The 16,018-nt window shown below is 49.3% G+C and overlaps 1 long non-coding RNA gene across 1 annotated transcript; it reads left to right on the forward strand.

Annotated features, from left to right (window-relative positions):
- The first annotated feature begins 7,241 nt into the window (after nt 1–7,241).
- LOC116151864 (uncharacterized) lies at nt 7,242–15,118 on the forward strand. Its single transcript, XR_010384016.1, has 3 exons — nt 7,242–7,554; nt 14,156–14,308; nt 15,069–15,118. It is a non-coding gene; the product is annotated as an uncharacterized LOC116151864 (long non-coding RNA).
- Nucleotides 15,119–16,018: the final 900 nt, after the last annotated feature.

Here is a 16,018-nt window from a genome sequence, read left to right on the forward strand (position 1 = left end):
CCTCAATTCCCTTGGACCCCATGCACACCACACAGTCACAGTAAAACTTAACTTTTACTTTCCAGTCTTCCTGGCAAACCGTTCAGTGCAAAGAATATCTATGTGAAGATACACCACTCTGTAAAAAAGAATATTTTAAGAGGCTATTTTAAATTTGATCTTGCTGGAACTTTTTATAAGGGACCTCAAGTTAAACTTGTAAAAGGCCTCCCAAGGCCAGGAAAGCCGTGCCTCCAGTCCTCACCTGCGGTGCCTGCAGGCCCAGGTGGAGTTTTCTCTTCCTGAGTTCCAAAATGTCTTGAGGTTCCTGCAGCTGCCATGAAGTGGCTTTCCTCATTCACTTGGAAAGGCTGCTAGGAACCTAAGAGTTTCCTGGAGGTCTCAGGTAGAAGGAAAAGATAAATGCTTCAATCCTGTTCGCAAAGGTGTAATTTACCAAATTCCTGTAAGCCATAATTAGCTTCAGGGGAAGATTACCTCATATCTGGAAAATAAAGATTAAAAGCCAGGAATATTTCAGACAAAACCAAAAATTGGAACTATATTCATCAGTTTACTCCATTTCATGTAACTAATATTTTGTTAACAGTTTTATGAAATAAAAAATTCCATTAGATTTCTTTAATTTCTTACCCAGCTCAGTGGTATGATCTGAAAATCAGAAACCTGTACTTATCCAAAAAGTGCTTTCCATAAACCTTTTGAAAAGGAGACTTTTTCAAGGGCATCAGAGTAAAAGCATAACTGTCTATGAGTGACAGAAGGCTCAGGAAGGCATGGTTACAGACCTGATTACAATGCAGCTGACAAAGAAATGTGGTTAATGCTGTGACATACATTTTAAGACAATAATTGGAATTATGATTGATAATATTTTATCAGGACTTACCAAATTTTAGGAATTCCATAAAACTTTTAGAATCTTTATGTTAATAACATTCACATGTACAATATAATGTAAGATATTTTGTCATCACTCATTCAATAATGCTTCCTATGTAATTTAACATATCAAATGAATGCAATCAGTTTGGGATTTCTTTTGGGGATGCTCCAGGGGCTCTTTGAAACATTCCAAAGTTAGATGGAGGTCAAAGAAACTTAATTAATATTTGATAATTGGGAAGTTTGTCAGAGTTTTAAAATACTTGGTCAGATAAGATCATAGACCATTGCAAAACAATTCTTATTCGTTTAACCAGAATTACAATAAAATATTTCAAGAGCAGATAGGGAACGGATTGCCTAAAGACAAAGAAATTCACATAATCTGTTATCAGAAGCCACTCAACAGTTAAAGAAATCTTTGTTTCACTAACAGAGAGTAAAAACAAATGCGATCTTGCATCTGTCTACTCTTAACAAAATCCGTTTACCTAATTACATTTAATCAAGCCTTAGATTTTCTTAGAAAATCCTGACCATGTACAAAATTCTTTTCTCAGTGTGTCTTTTCCACAAACCTCCTTCAACTTTCTGTATCCATGTTGTCCCTTATTTTTTTCCGTTCAGAAACAAAGAGCTTGAGGCCAAATCATCTTTTTTTTTTTCTTTTAACAAAAAGCATTTCCATTCCTCACACATTTATTTACTGAAAACTGCTTCCAACTTTTTCTTACTCACTGAAGTGTATACATACGGCATGCGGTATTACAGTAAAATACCACCTCTCCCCTAGTCATGGGGCTGTACCTAGTGTTGAACCAAGCAATCAAAATTCTTCCCAAGGGACTGTGATGAAACAGAAATGATGTCACCCATTTTGATCTCTAAACACAAGACACAAAGCCGACCTCAGTCAGCAGATGGAAGCCTCAGAAACCAGAAAGACCAGAAGCTGAAACTAAACTACAGAAATCCAGAATGGCTTCCAAGCCCCACTAAGCCCGTGATCACTACCCAGGTGGCACCTTCCAGATCAGGAATTCCATTTAAGGGGTTCCACCAGATTGAGGATCCCTTTTCCAGAGTCTTACCCAGACATGGGCCAGGAGCCCCGCTGTGCACCCCTAGGGACTTATGCTAATTCTGGCTGAGGGGTCGTGACTTCTCTGATGCTGCTTTTCTTCTTCTCCACATAGCTTCAGTGCAGCAGGAAGTCTAAGCTAGTGCAGGTGAGAGGAAAAGGGTGTGCCCCCAAATCAATAGTGGCTTCAGCAGCTGCCTGGGTTGTCCCACCTCCATTCTCCACTCCGGTCCCAGAGTCCCAACCACCAGAGACAGAAAAGTATGACACTGATGAAAGAAATTGGAGAATATGCAAGTAAATTGAAAGACATCTCATGTTCATTGATTGGAAGAACTATTATTGTTAAGAAATATTTCTACTACTCAGAACGATATGTATATTCAATGTAATGTCTGTCAAAATTCCAAGGGCATTGTTCCCTAAAACAGAAACACAATTGAAACTTGGGTTTGAACAAATTAATAGAGTGTAAAAGTGTTCAAAAATGCAATAATTAAACGTTCAACTTTGTAAGTTAAAAGAAAAGAAAGATAAACACAAGTGAATTAGGTTTGAATCATTTAAAATAAAGTAAATTTTAATAAAAATTTAAACATAATTAGGAATTGAGAATGAAATGAAGAATGATTATTTTATTAATAACAATTTTAAAAAGCAAAACTTTCAGGGAAATAAAATAAAAAAGTACAATTCAGAATTCATTCTCATTCAGGATGTAAAAATGTAGAACTTTTAACTCTATCAAACAACAAGTGAAAAACTAACTAAACAAACAAAATCAATGACTCCTGTTAGAAGCCTCAGAGAACTGAGATTACAGGGAACATTGCCACCCCCCAAACTGGAGAGACAGAGAGACGGACACAAAGACATTCACTGACTAGAGTAGAAATGCACAAGCAGAAACCTACATGGACCCCAGGGAGGAAACCCAAACCGTAGCTGACAAACTGCTGGAGGCTCAATGCTCCAGTCTGAGAGTTAAAAACTGCAGGGGGCACAGTTCCAGGAGGCCCCCCACTTTTGTTCAGGATTCCTACCAGGTTCTCACATTGACAATTGGAGACAATGTGCTTCACTTCCAACAGGGGAAAAAGAAAGCAACTGTTTTGAAATAGGCCCACAGCATTTCATTCTTCTTAATGAGGGCTGCCCTCAAGAGACAATAAACAGACCATAAACAACTGGGGACTGAGCAGAACATAACCGCCCTGAAATACGCAAGTCCAGCCCTCCCTGGAGAAACCATATAAATGTAACAAATGTAAGAAGAGCAGTAGCCAGAGAACTAATCTTTATTCATACCAAAGAACTCACATGATAGAGAAACTTAATGTTCACAACAAATGTAAAAATGCTCTCATTGATCATAAGAACATATTCTCATTGTTGAGCAGACAGGTCTATAATGACTCTGGGTGAGCCTTCATCCAAGCTCCTGCCCTGGGTGCACACAAGAAAATGATAAACAGGAATAATCTCTAAAACACAAAAGAAGGAAAAGCTTTATTTTATTTGGAGAAGAAAGCACTTAGATTGCACAAAATAATTCTTAATGGAGAATCAATTCAGTCAATTAAACGTTGGGTTTCTATTCCTCACACAGTGACACTTGCAGGACATGGGAGGATTCTCACTGCAGGAAACATTGTCAGTGTCATAAGTGGAAGAGGGTCTTCAGTGATCACTCATTCCTCAGTCAAATTTTGTGATCTCACACTGCAGAGATGGCAATGTTTCAGTCAGTGTGACAAGGCCATCAGCTGGAATCCGTGTCAGAAAACATACTGAGAAGACAGGCTACAAAGAATCCTTTAGCACACCGCTGAGCATTGGTCTTTTGCTAATGATCTATTATTTTAAATTATAAGGTAAAGATAGGATTCCAAAGTGTTCCTGGAAATGCTGAAGGAAATTTTGGAAACAAGTAATAATCAACAAGATAAATCAACTGCAATCGATTCATACTTGCTTATATGCCTACAGTAAGAGTTGTTGCTGAATTTGTCTTGACAAAACCAGGGAACATTATGCTGAATAAAAATGGAACATTTTTTCCTTCAATAATATATTACTAGTAATCCTTCAGTCAATTCCTATAGTTAATGAAATAATAAACACTATTACAAAGATATACATCAATCAGAAGATAACTTTGATTCTGGAAATTGTGTTGCCAAAAATAATGTCTTAAATATTAAGTATATATATGTAAGTATTTGTATATGTATATACATATATATTTAATATTTATGCGTATATACAAAAATAACAAGAATGAGAGATAATTCTGATAAAAGAAAATTGAAATGTAGTTTAATTTTTTGAGGGGGCTTCCACACCAGCCCTTACTGGGCCCCTCTTCCGCCAGCTCCCCCTGCCCCCTCCACACCCACCCATAGACGGGAGCTCAGCCACCAGCCTGGGCACCTGCCTCGGGTTGCCTTGCGGCTGAACAGCACACATGTGAAATTAAAAAAAAAAATTTACCCCAGCAAAATGCCCTCTGTGCAAGTTAAAAATGAATGAATGAATGAATGAATGAATATGTATGTATGTATGTATGTATGTATGTATGTATGTATGTATGTATGTATGTATGTATGTATGTATATAAATCTCTCTCTCTCTCTGATGTGCTCCTTACACCCCGGGAGCCGCGAGGGGGCACGGACTCCAGCCAAAGGGCCTCTCCGGGAGCCGGTCCCCTCCGGCCGGCGCGGCTCCCCCGGCCTCCCCGGGCGCACTGAGCTCAGCGCCGCAGCCACTCGCAGCAGCTCTTTCTCCGAAAGCCGCGGCGCGGGGGCCGCTGACCGAGCGTGTGAGAGGGGCCGCGGGCCACCACCGAAGGGTGTGCGGGCTCAAGAGCCAAGCCGCCGCGCCGCCGCCGCCGCGCCCGGGGAGGCGGGTGTGCAGACCGAGCCCGAGACGGCGAAGCGCAGCGACAGCGGACGGCGCGGCCCCGGCCCCGGCCCCGCGCGCCGCCCCGTCCCCGCCGCCACCTCCGCGCGGCGCCGCCCGCCCGGCGCGCGCCTTCAGAGCCCCGTCCGCACCGCCCACCCCCGGGTCCTCGGGCTCCCGCCCGGACCCTCCGCCTTCTCCTCCGGGGTTGCTCAGCCTAACCCCTTCCCTCCCACCCAGCAGGGCTGCACAAAATTAAAAGAAAAACAGAATGGGAGAAATGCTTTTCTTTTCTTGTTCCCTTTGGCTGGGTGGCAGTGCTGAAACTGTCAGGTCTTTTTGTCCCCAGCCCAAGCTCACAGTCACCTGGGGAGCTCCCGAGGGGCTGGAGTCTGTGAGAGCTGGTTGAAAACTAGCAGCACTCTACAGAGCCCGACCAGGGCGTCTACACCGCCGCCCGTTCCCGCGGAGGGATCGTCCTCCTCCAGCCGCCTCCCTCGCTCTGCGTTTCTCTCCCAACCCCCGACCTCCTCTGCTCTCCGGCCGAGCCCGCTGTCCAGGGCCAGCCCCATCCTCCACCTGCCCCCTGGCTCCTCGGTCCCCGGCCAGACCAGCGATGAGACGTGAGGCAGGAGGGGGATTTGCGAGGGGACCTGCCTGTTTCCCACTCCCGTGGCTCCCTGCCCGTTGCCTCCTCCTGCCTCCTGCTTCCCTCCTGCGTCTTTCTGACGCTCCCTAGTTGCCTCTGGTGTGCGTCTGAGTGTGCTTTTTAAAAATTGCTCCTTGCTTTTGCAACCCTGAAGCCAAAGTGGGGTGATGGGGGCACCTAAAGGAGAAGCGGGATGTTAAAAAGGCAAAAGACTGTAGATTTGCAACACTGGAAAACTAGCGGAGCACCCTGGCTCATCTGATCTCTGTGCTAGGTGAGGACCTTCCCGGTTTTAGAGCAAGACTCTCATTGTTCTCAGTGCCCCCTATTTCCTCCGGGTTTAGGATCCAAGGAGTCCCAGCAAAATGTTATCCCCCTGGGCAGTAGCAGGGGGGTATCAGGGTGGTAGTTGGGGGGGATTTCTCAAGAAGAAGCAACCATTGCTCCCATCTCAGTTTTGGTAGCTGGGTGGAGGTCCGGGTTGAAAGTAAAAGTTCCCCAAATCCTGGTGGGTTTTGGTGAAGGGGATTCCAGAGCTGGGAGACCCTGCTTAGTGTGCATCCCCTTCAGTATCTGCCTCACATCCCTTGCCAGCTCCACAAGTTTAATTTTTAAACAGTAATAAGAAGTCAGTCCTAGGGGGTGGAGACTGGCAGTAAAATTTCACAGAACTCTGAGACCGGCAATGAGTCATTCCCTGACTTACTTGTCATTGTTGTTGCTGAGATATGAGTGGGAAAGGGGGACATAGAAGAATGTTGCAGAAGTGGGAAGGGTTCCTTTTTCAGGACCCCATAGTACAGCAGGGTGTACATACACTTGATCTTGTAACCGCAAAGAATTTCCCCAAGGAGATGCATTTCATAGCTCTTCCCTGAACATATCCACACCTTGCTTTGGATGAAATAGTCCTAAGAACAAGCTGGGAGAAATGTGTGTTTGGCAGGGTATCAGAGGTCCCAGCACTACGGTTTCAGAGACGGAAAAGATGAGATTGTGACTCTCAGCAAGGCCTGCCTCCCCTACCTGGGGATCCCCAGAATTCCACATGCTGCTCACATCTGTACCCCTGTGGTGTCTACCACCCCAGGAGGGCAAGACCCTGTGCTGTCAGCATCACTGCTCTACCCTGGGAACCTGGCACACAGTAGGTATTCAGTAAATCATCGTTGAATGAACAGCAATACTGGGTCCAGTTTCTGTGGGTGTCTGTCCCCCCAGTTCAGGGACCCCTCAGGGCCCACCTCACAACTGGCATGAAAATAATAGTATCACCAGGAGCAACAACAGTTCCTCAGAATAAGTGGGCTTTTCCAAGTACTCTCCACCTGTTGCATCGGCCTCCCAGCAGGGAGGTGGGCTGTGAGGGGCAGCAATGCACTCTCCACTGTAACAAGGAGAAAGCCAAGGGCCACAGAGAGGAGTGCCTTTCCTGTGTCACTGCTCACTTTCCCAACTTTTGGGAGACTGGAGGCTTTTCTGCTATATTCTGGACCTGAAGCACCAATCCTGAGTGGACATGCCTCCCTCTCTGGAGCAAGGAACCACTAAGTGACCTGTCACTTGTCACCAAGCAGAGGGATTCATCCCAGCTCATCATGCCAACTGCAGATTGGGCTAATAGTAGGATCCTCTGGGAGACATCACACTCTTCCACTGTGGAAACAGGTGAACAGCTCACAGGTTTCCTGGAGAGGATGGTCACATGGCCTCGATCTGGCCAATCAGCATTTTCCATCCTCCCTGGCCACTGTGATTGGCTCAGGGCTGGGCACCAGCCCAATCAGGCTCCACAGAGGTCAGGGCTCAGTGCTGGAATCCTGGGGGAAGAGAAGTTCTATTTCAGTTGGGAGTTGAGGAGTGGTGATATCAGTCTGTGGCAGTTGGTGGCTGTCTTGCTCTCATAAAGGAAGAGCCATGTGAAGATGGCACCAATGCCAGAGCCCAGAGGTGGGGAAGGATGACTTCTGCTGATGTCACTGAGCACCAGGTACAGCCCTGCCTGAAGCTGTCTCCCTGTGGACGTCTCAGTTAAGTAAGTCATTCTCTCCTGCCCTGTTTGCTTCTTTAAGCCACCTTGGTTTTCTGTCACTGGTTTAAAAATAAAAAACAAAACTATTCTTTCAAGTTGGCTAAATGGAGACCCTGGAACTGCAACAGTGTGGTGACAGGCAATAATGTGGCTAATAGACTCCAGAGGCCTCTGTTCAAATAGAGGATTGTAACTGACAAGGGAGAGTAAACATGGCCTCAGTGAATGGATTTGCCTAGTGGCAGCTCCCAGTTCCTGAATATCAGTGCGCACACACTCAGCCGGGTCTCATCTCTGCTGTCAAACCTGCTAACCCACACCTCTCTTCTCCCACCTGCCCGGCCTCGGGGCTGGACACCCCAGGGCACTTGGAACAGCCCAGGACTTTGTGTTGTAATTTACACAGGCTGCACCCATGTCTGAGGGTGAGGGTGACTAGGTTCCAGTTTACAGAGGAGAAAACAGACTAGAGGGGCTCGCTGGTGAGCTGTGGGGGTGGGACTCCAACCTACCATCTGACCTATGACTTCAGAGTGGGCAGCCTCCCCACCCTTAGCCAGGATGCTTGCTAAGCCTGCTCCGTCCAGCACTCCACCTGGAGGTGAGGGTGGGGAGGGGAGGGGAGGTGTGGGCTCTTCTCTATACAACACTCACCCCTGCAGGGACTCATGTGTGACACCACAGACTGTAATTCCTGTCTTATGACCTGGGCCTCCTTGGCCAGGTGTGAGAGGCGCCTTGACATGTGGGCACTGCAGTCCATGGGCACACATGTGAGCAGGTGCACCTATGACTGAGGGAACAGCACCCCAAGTTAAAGCCCCCCATGCTCAGATGATTACATTCTGGAAGTGAGGGGTGCCCAGGGGTCAGGGGGCCAATTCTCACCTTGGGGGAAAATTGTTGTCATCCAGGGGGATGATAATTTAAATTAAATTACACATTTGCAATCCAATAGTCAAGCCCCTTTCTCAGCAGCTTTGTAGCCTCTCAGCTTTTACTACTCTCTGGGACCACATTCTTAGCTTCAATTTGAGTCCCATTATGGACATAAAAATATCCCTTTCATGTGTCACCTTCAGAGTAAGAGACCACCCCAAACTCCCTTCCCTTCCCCTTGTCAACACCTCCACACAGGAAGTGAGGCTCTTTTGAAGCAGTTGTGCTGATGTGTGAGCTAAAGATTTAGAATGACCAGGCTAGGAGGGGCCTGCCCCACATGTCAGGGGGGTGGGCGGGTAGCTGGTGATGATTCACCTATAAAACCTCAGCTGGTATCAGGCAGTGACAACAGAGTGGCAGCCAAGGGCTGAACAGGTGCAGAATAAGCGGATTAAATGTGTTTACGCAGCCACCTCTGGGATGGTGGCCCCGGAGCATGACTACAAGTGTGGAAGGTGGAGGGTCCCAGAGCCTGTAACCCTACCTTCAAAAATCAGGGTTGAGGTGTATCTTCGAAATCAGAAAACTGGGGCTCAAAGATTCCACCATCACTTGCTCAATTATTCAAAGCAAATAAGCTTCAGTTTTCTCATGTGTAAAATTGGAACATTGAAGCCTCTCCCTCTGTATGTATCACATTTTCTTTATCCATTCATCTGTCGATGGACACAGGTTGTTTCCATATCTTGGTTATTGTAAATAATGCTGCAGTGAACATGAAGGCACTATTCTCTCTTTAAAATAGTGATTACATTTCCTTTGGCTATATTCCCAGGAGTGGAATTGCTGGATCATATGGGAGTCCTATTTTTGAATTTTTGAGGAAACTCCATACTGTTTTCCACAGTGATGGCACCAGTTTACATTCCCACCAACAGCGCATAAGTTTCCCTTTTCTACACACCCCCGCCAGCACTTGTCATCTCTTGTATTTTGATGACAGCCATCTTGACAGGTGAGAGGGGATATTGCACTGTGGTTTTGATTTGCATTTCCTTGATGATGAGTGATGTTGAACACCTTTTCATGTACCTGTTGGACATCTGTGTGTTTTCTTTAGAAAAATGTCTATTCAGTACCTCTGCCCACTTTTCAAATCAGATTGCTTGTTTTTGCTGTTGAACTGTAAGAGTTACTTATGTTTTGGGTGTTAACCCCTTATCAGATATATGGTCTGAAAGTACTTTCTCCTCATCTGTCTGTTACCCCGACCTCTGCTTTCTGGATGACGGGGGTCCAGGCACTCGGGAATCTTCACTTCTCACACGTGTTTCCAATAGTGGGTGGGTAGGGGCTGTGTTCTGATAAAACTGCAGAGCTGTGGGTCACCATCCCCTCTTCTAGGAATTGGGCTCTGAGGAGTGCAGTGTGGGCAGGGATGTTTCCCTGAAGTCATGCGTCTGATAGTCACGTGGTCTGGAGCTCACATCTTCTAGCCCGGTTGTGATGGGGCAATTTGCAAAGGGAGGACCTTGCCGCTAAAACACTGAGCAGGTGCTCGTGTGCCTTGTTGGAAGGGCCTGGAAACCAAGTTGTGTGGAACAGGGACTTCCCCAGGTCACAAGGCTCAGTTCAGACTTCTGGGATGCAGAGGTCTGCTCTGAGCCACTGTCACTGAGGAGGGAAGGGCCTCAGGCAGGAGGGAGGAGCTTCTGGATTGTACTTGCGCTGCTTGTCAAGGGTCAGCTCTGGTGACATGTAGCACATAGCTTAGCTTTGGGCATGTAAGAGGAGAGATTCTTGGGGGAGGGCTGGCTTTTTCCTCTGATTGGGGGCCTACTGTGGGCCAAGCACAGCAGTCCTCTGAGTCAGGGCTGGAAAGCCAGGCACAAAGAGGCAGGGGAAAGCCTCCAGGCCACACGGTGGTAGGGGCAGCACTGGGGTCTAATGCAGACCTGACGCCCAGCCCACACTCTCTCCTTTCCCAGGACCGTGGTGATCCCACATGTTGGAATCCCGTGAGAGGGTATGGGCCCTGGGACCTTCCCTGCTAACATGCCAGGAGCCTTAAGAGGGATGTCGGGGTAATTCCCGAGTCCATGTTGCCCAGAGGCTGCTCTCAGTGAGGGGCCCAGCACACACTGGGCCGAATCCTAGCTCTGTCCTGAGTCACTGTCCTCCCTGCCTCAGTTCTGCCCACACAGGGCTGGAACAAGCAGCCACTTTACAAGTTTTTGAGGAACCTCCAGGATCCTGGAAGCAGCGCCCGCACACAGGGAGCACCGTGGGGTCAGCTGCACTTTTCTCCTTGTCTTTTCTTTGCTGGATGAGGAGGAGTCCCAGCAGGGCCCTGGTTTGTCCCAATTCTTATCCCCTCTCAGGGCCCAGCAGGGGTTGGTGTCCAGGCTGGAATCTGTCCTCTGCCCCTTCTGGGCACCCTCAGGCCCTGCACCTTGGCTGCCTGAACACTGTCTTCCAGGGGCCTCTGTGTGCTTCACCACGCACCTGGCATTCCCCAATTCTGGGCTATTCCAGTGCCCTCTGGCCCTGGGCCTCACACCAACTCTGTGCTGAGTGGAAGTGCACTGATGGACATGCTGTGCCTCCTGGACTGTCTCGGGGAGCCTGATATCCCCATCTTGCCCTTGGCCTAGAGAGACCAAAGTGGTGAGAGGGTGTGTCTCCATTCATGTGGATTTGCTCAGAGATTCTTAGCAACATGAGGGACTAAAGGATGACATGAACACAGGAGAGCAGTGTGGACGGGATGTCAGCAGAGTATGAGGAGGGGGCGAGCCCGGGCTGGTCTGATAACCCCCTCAGCCTTGGCTTCCTCATCTATAAAGTGGGACAGACTACTGTGAGGTGAGCGGTATCCTGACCCGTAGCCAGGCACTGTCCTACACGCCTAAGAAAGAGAAGCTCACTGACTCCTTGTGGAAATCTGTGGGGCAGGGACTGGCGTTATCACCCCTTTCTGCAGAAGAGGTAACTGAGGCACAGAGAGGACAAGTGAGGTGACCACCCCAGGTTACAGAGCCCAGGCCATCTGGTTCCAGTGTCCAGGCTCATGGAACCAGAGGGTGCCTCCCCTCCCTTCACCTTCCACTGGGACCCATGTCCACAGCCTCATCTTAGTGTAATTGTTCATGGGGAGCAGGGTGGGGTCACTGGGGCCCATCTCTCTGAGCACTGCTTTCCCAGGAGTCTCAAGGTGTTGACTGTATTCACTGCTGGACACCCAGGCCTGGGCCCAGGCCAGCCACACTGCAAGGCCTGAATCAGTGATTATTGAGTGAATACCTGGACCTCTGCATGTACCTGCATGGTGCCTTATTTCCTCATCTTCACAGCACACCTGGCTGCATGGCTGATACTTCTTGTCATCAGGCCTCTGCCAGGGACAGTCAAGGGGACCAGAGCTGCTCAGCTGGGGACAGGGAGCCTCAGGGGCCCTGTGGCTGCCCCAAGCCTCTCCTGGGCTGTCCCAGGACAATCCACAGGGAGGCACAGCCAGCTTTCAGGAACAGCAATGAGGTCCTCACCCCAGGGGTGTGGAGCAGGTGTTGAGGAGTGTTTCCTGAGAGTGACCCTGCATCTGATGGGGCCCTGGGTGTCAGGCTGCTTTCAACATCCATTCCGGGCCTACACCCCTGCTGGCAGCATGGAGCTGGTCATAAAGGACACAGGCCATGGGGCCAAGGTTATAGCAGGTCCCTGCTCCCTCTCTGTGCCTCAGTGTCCTCATCTGTAATGGAGAACTAGTAATAGGCCATGGAAGGGCTCACTGAGATCCAGCTCTGTGGCCTTGGGTGGCCACTGCCCTCCCTGTGCCTCAGTGTCCTTGTCTGTAACACAGAACTAGTACCATTTTTCTTAGCCCTTTGACACATTTTTCTGAGTCCCTTTCCATATTTGGCCCAGGGCTCTAACAGAGCTCACAGACTGGAGAGGTAATCAGAGTGAGCTCCCAGCCCTGGGGGTGCCAGGGGAGGCCAGAGCGGCTGCAGGAGGGACTTGGAATCTGGAAGGGCTTCATGGAGGTGAGGTCTGAGCTGTGTCTCCAAGGATGAGCTGTCATCTAGCCAGAACCCACATACATGATAAATGAGAGTGTGAGTGAATGAATGAACATCCTTCTAACAGAGAGTGAGGGGGAGGCAGCCCCCCAGGCCAAGACAGGAAACGCAGGGCACCCTGGGGAAACAGAGGGCCAGGCTGCAGTGTGATGCCAGCTTCATCATTTATGGACACCTTGCCGCCACTATAACCTGTATTCTGGCGAATTTGGAGTCTTCGTCTGTCCTCTGCTCCAGGGTCCTGCTGTTCATTCCCAGCAATGCCCACTTGTGAAACTCTGTCCTCAAGTGAACATGGACCTGCCTCATGGGGGATTGTGAATAGGGCGTCTGTGTGCAGCCCGAGGCTGAAGCGGGGAGGAGAGGATGATGGGGGTTCCCCAGAGCGGGGTCATGGGCTGGGAGGCATCAGAGGGATGAGGAAGGCTGAGCCTCAGGACTAAAGGATCCCACTGGTGGTGGCCTCTTTCATGAGGGGACTTCACAGGGAAGAGGAAGTCATGGGGCAATGGCAGAGCTCAGTTTGGGGTTCGCTGACCTGGAACAACTCAGCACAGAGATGTCCAGAGGATCTAGAGTTAGTGGACAAAGGTGCCACTGAGGTAATGGTCAGAGCCTGAGACCCAGATGAGTGGGGCGGTGGTGCAGGAGAAGGGGCTTGAGGATGTCAAGATGTTCATTCATTGGGACCTCAGGACGGAGATCTTCGTGTTCACTTCACAGCTGCCTGGTGCCTAACAGAGCTGGGCTTAGGGAGGTCACTCGGTAGACACGTGCTGACAACCCAGGTTCTCCTGTTTCCACATTAAGTCCCTGGTGTGGAGCCAGCTGGCACTCTCTAGAGGCATACAGCCCCATCCCTGGGCTCTTTGTATGCCTGGAGCCCAGTGGCACCTTACCTCCCACTCCCCACTGCACGACCCTTTGCACACCTGCGTTTCTACACGATATAAAACATCTTCTCTTAATGTGTATTTACTCTATGAAAACTCATTGCCTCAGGAACACAGGCCTCACATCCTGCCCTTATCAAAGTGGTAAAGCCTGTTGTTCAGGGAAGCCCCTGACAGATCTCACAACCAACCAGGTATCTGTGCATGAATTGATCATGCAGCCCCCTCCTCCTTGTGTACACAGAACCCCCAATAACAGACCCCACACACCAACCCTTGGTGCTCATGAAGGCACCTCTTGTCTGTGGGGCCCGATGTGGCCTATAGCAGTGTCCCTATTAAACTTTCCTAAACCCTTCTCAGACCCTGGTAATTCTTTACCAACCCAAGTAACTAGCTCGCCATTGTTCCCACAACACCTGAGGCAGAATTGGCTAAATTTTACAGATTAATGATGCAGGTTAATTAGCTACAAAGGTGAGGTTAATGTTTACAAATAAAAAACAACATACATACTCAAGGTGGGACAAAGAACCCACAAGGACATCTAAGACCCTCCACGTGCATCCCACTGTGGCCTCAGGGCCTTTGCGCTGGCTGATCTTTCAGCCAGGATCTCTCTTCCTCTGCTTCTTAAACACCTCCAGGAATCTGCTCAAATGTCCTCCCTGACCTTATTTTTCTCCATGGAACTTATCACCGCCGGACATTGTGTATATTTTACTTAATTTTCTCTGTGTGCCCCACCAGGCTGTCTGCTGCATGAGAATGGAGACCTGCCTGCTTCACTCCCTGCTGTGCCTGGGGTCTGGAACCCGCCCAGCACACAGTAGGACCTCAGCGAATGTGTGTCGGGTGTGTGATCACTGTAGGCCACAGACAAGAATCTTCCCAGCAGTGATGGTAAGAGTTTTTCATTCACTACTGACTGAGCCCTACTGTGTGCTGTGCACTGACCTGTGTGGAAGGCACACAGTGGGTGAGACACACAGTGAGCACACACAGTGTGTGAGGAGGGACTCATGCTCTGGAGAGCACACAGGGTTCAGATAAGTCAGGAGAGCAGGGTGGAGGAGGAGAGGGCCGGGTTGGGGGGCCAGTGGTGGCAGGGGAGACAGAGAGGTTGGGCCCAGGTCGTGCAGGGCTTGATGGCTCCTGTGAGGGCTTTCCCTCTGGGCAGCGGAACCATGGCTGGGTGCGGAGAAGTGGCCGCATCCTGAATGCTATGCAGGAAATGAAGTGGGTGTCTGCTGGGGAGATGTGCGTGGAGGAGGCTGTCCCTGAAGACTGTGCAGGCGGGGGAGGCTCCTCTGAGGAGGTGACATCTGAGGGGACCCCTTGTATGGACCGGGTTTCTACCTTCAGCAGACTGGATGCCTTCATCTGCCCTGCAGGCCTAGGCGGGACACGCCCTGTTCTCAGTCACCTGGACTTGGCCTCCTGCCTCCCTTGTGGGCCCTCTCACCCCAGGAGTCCTTCTTCAAGGTCTAACCTCCCAACTTTTACACTGGACTTGGACTCACACTGAGCCACTGTCCACCTGCCCAGCTCACACAGAGTCAAGTCCAGACGCTTGGGGTCGCCATTCCACCCTAGAACCCATGAAGTTACTCAGCTGACCAGTCCTCAGCCTGCTCACCTGCCTCGCCTTTCCCTCCTGCAGAAACCCCGTGACAGCCCCTGTCCACAGCGCCCTGCCCCTCCGCTTCTGGCCCCGGGCTTCCCCCCGTGGTGTGGCCGCACGTGGGGTGCCGGCCCGCCACCAGTCCGGTGAGTAGAAACTGCCTTTTCAATGGAAGTTGTCTCCTGATCTCTTAGCCTTCCTGAACCTCAGATTTTCTACTAAAATAATCTATTTCAAACCAGCCTGTGATACTCTTTGCAGACACTTAGAGTAAACAAATGAAGAACAAAAGACCAGTATAACTTTTTACATTGTCAACAAGTTTAATATTTTAATATAAATTAGAATTACTTTCCCCCATAAAATCATAGGCCCCTTGAGGGTGGAGGAGACATAAACATTATGTGAACAGGACCTGCGAGGTCCTAAATATCTATCTTCCCAAACTGAGGGCTCAGGCCAAGGCTTGACCAAGTCCTGCCTTCACACTGTGAGTTGAGTTTCACTGGTTTTCAAATTAAGCTTTTACACTTAGCTACGAAGTGTAAAAGAAGTTGTCAATTTCAAACTAATCTTTCCAGTAATAACCAAGTTACACCACTTGTGAGCCTCCCTGTTCCCTGAGTAAATCAGTTAGAATCCACAGATGTCAGCAGGGAAGTAGTCAGTACAGTGTATTTACACACACACTGCGTCTTTGGGAGACAGTGGGGCTGTGCTCTGGAAGATGTCAGCTCCTGACTCATTTAGTTGGGAGCATCCATCTTCACATGTTGGATTTCCAGAGAAGTGTCCAGAGGGGAGAGTGGACTGGAGCCGGGCTTGGCTGTCACCCACGGAAGGGAGGACTGGAAACCTCAGGCAGCTGTGGTACTGGGAGCAGCTTGCCCTGGGGGAACCGCTAGCAGTGTCCCCTCCTAGACTGCTCTCCCGCTTAGAGGCAGGCCCAGCTGCTGTAACAGAAACGGGGAGAGGTGGCCCTGGGTCAA

This window comes from Camelus dromedarius, chromosome 15 (assembly GCF_036321535.1).
Source record: "Camelus dromedarius isolate mCamDro1 chromosome 15, mCamDro1.pat, whole genome shotgun sequence".
In the NCBI taxonomy this organism is placed as follows: Eukaryota; Metazoa; Chordata; class Mammalia; order Artiodactyla; family Camelidae; genus Camelus; species Camelus dromedarius.